General features: G+C 36.9%; 1 non-coding gene across 1 annotated transcript; it reads right to left on the minus strand.

Moving 5' to 3' along the window:
- Positions 1-851: 851 nt before the first annotated feature.
- On the minus strand, positions 852-954 carry LOC117277963 (U6 spliceosomal RNA). Its single transcript, XR_004508278.1, has one exon. It is a non-coding gene; the product is annotated as a U6 spliceosomal RNA (small nuclear RNA).
- Positions 955-4,746: the final 3,792 nt, after the last annotated feature.

Genomic DNA, 4,746 nt, shown 5'->3' on the forward strand with positions numbered 1-4,746 from the left:
TCTCATAATTAGGTGGAGGATTTCTTCGGGCACCAAAGTAGAAGCCATCTGCTTGCACTTTCCAATAGCATTCGAGAGTGTCAGGATCTATTACTCCACATTGTCCAGCTATTTTGTTATTGAATACATCAAATGGAATATCTTTACCATTCCACCAAAAATGACAAAAGTAAAGCGTACCTCCGAAAAGTTTCTCATTAAAGCTAAAACTGAACCCCTCGTTTGGATGGAGGACTTTATAACCTAGATCATCGTCTTTAGACTGACAATGAAAAATCAGTTTAGAATTAGGAGGGAGGGCATTGATTATGTGAACTTGAAATCTTGGAGTAACAAAACTACGACTTCTCACAAGAGCGAGGTTTAGTAGAAATATGAATGAGAAAAAAAGAATTTTGGTCTTGAAATTAATCATATTTTGATCCTTTGAAATGGTTCTTTTTAATTTGTTTAGTATTGCTTTCTTTGAGACTCTAAAGGTTCATGTGCTACATATAAATATATGCATGAAAAGAAACTCTAGATAAGTCAAAGTATACTATTTACATGCTTTAGAAGAACAATGGATGGACTTTCATTAATTTAATAATGGAATATGACAGAATATTCTTTTTATTATACCCTTCAATTTGCCTTTTTCATATTTTCTGAAAAATAGAAAGACAAATTAACCTTCTTCCGTCTTTTTTGTTTTCTTGGTTGGAGCCTTCTTTCTCTTATACCATCCATTAAGTAAAGAGGAGATTACATCCAAAGTTAAAGAGGAAAATGATCATAAATACCATACTGGTGTACTAATCTACTAATCTGGATAGGAGAGTTTATATTTTGTTGTTTTTTATTTTTTTAAAATAATTTTGGATCATTTTTCAATTGGTGCGCGTTATCCTTGTGCAATGGCCATGTTAATATTCTGTGTATTTTTCCAATTTTATAGGATTTTCCCAAAGGAAAGAGCAACTTCTGTACTTTTACACTCATATGAATGCGACAGTCGCAATTGCGAAGCATCCATTGCATTGGCAAAAGTTGGTTTGCTGGGGGAGATTCGCATTTGCGAAGAAACCCTTCGCATTTGCGATGTAGGGTTGTTCGCTTTTGCGATGGACCCTGCCGCTTTTGCGAGATATTGATCTCCGCATTTGTGAAGTTTTGGGCCGGAAGCCATGTTGTGAAGGAATTTTCATACCAAATCATTGGGTAAGTGCCTCTAATCAATTCGCAACTACATTTCATAATTTTACATAAGATTTAACATCAAATTCATGAGAATCTAGGGAAAAATTTGGGGATTTTGACAAAACTTTGAAAAATGAAAATTCGGGATTTGAGAGTCGAATGGGACTCGAATTTGGAAACAAAATATGTATTTGGAGTTAAGTCATTGTGTTCAAAATATAAGAAAATGAAGCTAAGTCTCGGAACAAAATGAATCAAATTCCTCTTTCAAGCTTAAATCTTGAAAGAGTTGACCAAGTTTGACATTTTAGCATTGGATCTCAGAATAGAGTTTCTTTGGTTCTTTTAGCTCCGTTGGGTTATTTTGGACTTAGGAGTGCGTACGGATTGTAATTTGGAGGTCTGTAGTCGAATTAATCTTGAAATGGCGAAAGTTGAATTTTTTGGAAAATTTTAACCGGGAGTGGACTTTTTGATATCGGGGTCGAATTTTGATTCCGGAAGTTGGAGTAGGTCCGTAATATCAAATATAACGTGTGTGCAAAATTCGATGTCAATTGGACGTGTTTTGATAGGTTTCGGTATCAGTTGTAGAAGTTGAAGTTTTAAAGTTCATTAACTTTTACTTGAGGTGCGATTCATCGTTTCGAGGTTGTTATGTGTGATTTGTAGCCTAGAATAGGTTCGTTTCATCATATAGAACTTTTCTGCAAAATTTGGCGTCATTTGGAGTTGATTTGATATGGTTCGGACGCTCGGTTGCGATTCTAGAAGTTCTTGAAGTTTACTTTGATCTTCATGCGTTTTGGCATTAGATTCGTGCTTATAGAGGTTATTTTGATGATTTGATCACGCGAGCGAGTTCGTGTTGTATTTCTAGACCTGGGTGCATGGTTGGTTTGGAGCCTCGGGGACTCGGTGAGTTTCGAATTGGTTTCAGAGTGATTTTCATGCTTTTTGAGTGCTGGTGCTGGTGTCATCGCATTTGCGATGTTTTTGTCGCAAATGCGACAGTCGCAATTGCGAAGCATCCATTGCATTGGAAAAAGTTGGTCTGCTGGGGGAGATTCGCATTTGCGAAGAAACCCTTCGCATTTGCGATGTAGGGTTATTCGCTTTTGCGATGGACCCTGCCGCTTTTGCGAGATATTGATCTTCGCATTTGTGAAGTTTTGGGCTGGAAGCAATGTTGTGAAGGAATTTTCATACCAAATCATTGGGTAAGTGCCTCTAATCAATTCTCAACTACATTTCATGATTTTACATAAGATTTAACATCAAATTCATGAGAATCTAGGGAAAAATTTAGGGATTTTGACAAAACTTTGAAAAATAAAAATTCGGGATTTGAGAGTCGAATGGGACTCGGATTTGGAAACAAAATACGTATTTGGACTTGTGAGGTTATGGGTAGTGAAGACCTACCCTTGGACCCGGGTTTTGACCGGGCGAGCCCGGGAGTTGACTTTTGTTATCTTTTTAGAAATTGTATAAAAATCACAGTTTTATTAACTGAAATTATTTTTCCTTGCATTGTGTGATGTATTTAAGTTGTCTTTGACAAGATTGAGCCGAGCGGGGGTGAATTTGTAAAGGAAAAGCTAAATTGAGTATTGAGTTGGCCGAATTGAGGTAAGTGTCTTGCCTAACTTTGTTGAGGGAAGTTTTCCTACTATTTGATATTGTTTGCTACATGCGGGGGTGATACATATATGTGGTGACGAGCATATATGCATGTTCCAGGGTTAACCATGCTCGGGGGTAAATTATGTTATAAATTGTGTTTTGTAGAATCGCGTGACCTTCTTGCCTCATGCCTCACTTGACTTCTAGATACTAAGAACATAGTATTAAATGTTAGAACTAAGACTTAGCTTATTATAACTTGGTCAAATTTGATGAAAATTCTGAAAATATATTGGTGTGTTTAATTCGAACATCAATATGCATAATCATTAATACATTGCTACGACCGATATTCTTGAGATACTAGATTTTATACTTTTGTTGTAGATCATTTATGAGTTTTGTTGGAATACTTGAATGATAAGGTTCTTGCGGGTTTATTGAACTATTGTTGGCTTGAAAAGTTGTGATTGAGATTCATTTGGAATATTCATTTAAACACTCTCCTTGACGTTATTTATATTTCCTGCCTTGTTTGTCAATGATATACATATGCTTGGTAAGGAAGAGTGTAAAGCACGAAGGGTGATGCCGTGCCTTTGTTTATACATTATCATGCGAGGGAGAGTAAAAGCACGAAGGGTGATGCCGTGCCATATTATTGAGAGTAAAAGCACAAAGGGTGATGTCGTGCCATATTATTGAGAGTAAAAGCATGAAGGGTGATGCCGTGCCATATCATTTGTGAGTAAAAGGACGAAGGGTGATGCCGTACCATGTTATGTGAGTGTAAAGTACGAAGGGTGATGCCGTGCCATTTTATTTATATTATCATGCTTTAAATTATCATGAGTTCATGACACGATGGGTGTTTCCGTGCAGGTGAGGACGAGGGACATGCATTATGTTGTGATATCTTTCCCTTGTGTATACGTTCATGCTGTTACATTGAGCTGTTATTGTTGTATTTATAGTTTTTATGTGACTTGTTGTTAATGCCTTGTTCTTGTTCTTTATCTTATTTGTTATTGTGTCACTCATGCCTTCTACTTGCTAAACTTGCAAATACCATGCCTACTTCCTGCTGTCATAATTATATCTTTTCGTATTTATTTTGGTTGCACTTAGTACATGCCTTCTACCGTGTTAGTCATTCATGCTTCTACTTGTTAATGCATAAAGATCATGTGTTCCCCTCTTATTCGTTATATTTGTATTTATGCCTCCACCATGCTAGTTAGTTGAAGTTATATTCCTTTTTCCTGATTGTTGTCATCATCTCTATGCTTTCTGCCTAGTCTGTTACTGATGCCCTTATGTACATTCTCGTTTATTATTGCTACTTGCGTATTTCCTACTTTATCATTACTGTTATCAGCATTTCTGCCATCCGGTTGGTACTGTTGTATGCATATTTGGTGAGGATGAGATAAATGCACGAAGGGTGTTGCCGTGCAATTGACTTGATATCAGAGTATATTCCTCATGTTATGAAAGTTATGGGGTGACTATTGTGGTTTATTGGTTTCGCTCGAAGGAAAAGATTGGTTGAGATATTGGAAACTGTTGAATTGTGATCTCTTCTAGTACTCTGTTATTGTTTTGTACATTCGTTTCGTGTACTCTATCATGTTATACTGTAGTATAGTTTTATTGCTAGTTTACGGTACATATTTTATTAGTGAGCATCTTTTAACTAAAAAGCCCCGTCACTACTTCGACGAGGTTAGACAAAATACTTACTGGGTACATGGGGTCGGTTGTACTCATACTACACTTCTGCACCTTGCGTGGAGACTTTTGGAGCGGAGCTGCTGGTGATGTCGGGAGTTGACCCTGAAGATGTTCGTGCATTCCGGATATAGCTGCCACTTATCCTTGGTGGCTTTAGATTTTGTTAATCTGTTTATGTAGCTTTCGAACAGATCGTGTAATTATTTG

This window comes from Nicotiana tomentosiformis, chromosome 7 (assembly GCF_000390325.3).
Source record: "Nicotiana tomentosiformis chromosome 7, ASM39032v3, whole genome shotgun sequence".
Classification (NCBI taxonomy): Eukaryota; Viridiplantae; Streptophyta; class Magnoliopsida; order Solanales; family Solanaceae; genus Nicotiana; species Nicotiana tomentosiformis.